The following is a 752-nucleotide window of genomic DNA, read 5'->3' as shown; positions in this document are numbered from 1 at the left end:
GTTCCGACTCATAGCAACCCTGAATAGGGTTTCTGAGGCGCGGCTGGTAAGTTCGAATTGCTGACCTCCAGCACCATACCAGGACTCCATGGGAGCCCCTTGTTGTTGTTATGTGCCGTGGAGTCGGTTCTGACTCATAGCGACTCTGTACAGAGTTTCCGAGGCTATAAATCTTTACAGGAGCAGAAAGCCTCATCTTTCTATGGGAGCCCCTAGAATCTGTTAATCTCATGTGCTGACTGAGGACCACTCCCCAAAGAGTCCGTCCTTAATTGTTAGGGTTGTCCTCTTCCTTCCAAGGGGGGGTGAGGGGTGGGGAGGGTCCCAGGCCTCAGTTCATCAAGGGAAAATAGTGGGTGATGAGTTAAATTTTTAAAAAAAAAAAGAACACCAAAAAACTTTGTCATTTTGTTCCTGAGTTTCCTTAACTACAAAATGTGGATAGTAATGGTGCTTTCCTGTAATGTTATTTAAAAATAAATTGATATCTGAAAGCGGCCTGACATAGAGTAAGCACTAAGTAAAAGTGAGGCATGCATTGGTGATGAAGATGAGGATAATGGAAGCTATCTGGCACCTCTCCACACAGAGGGTCCTCCCTTTCACCTTCTCTCCACCCAGGCAAGAGACAACCCCTTTTTTGAGCTCTGTCTAGGGCTTGGGTCTTCTTGGTCCCCAGTCCCACCATCCCTACCCAAACACTCTTCTTCTTGTTGCTGTTAAGTGCCATCAAGTCCGTTCCGACTCATAGC

The sequence above is a fragment of the Chrysochloris asiatica genome, unplaced genomic scaffold, assembly GCF_000296735.1.
Source record: "Chrysochloris asiatica unplaced genomic scaffold, ChrAsi1.0 scaffold00008, whole genome shotgun sequence".
NCBI classification, from domain to species: Eukaryota; Metazoa; Chordata; class Mammalia; order Afrosoricida; family Chrysochloridae; genus Chrysochloris; species Chrysochloris asiatica.
The sequence above is the reverse complement of the archived record's forward strand: the minus strand, read 5'-3'. Positions refer to the sequence as shown.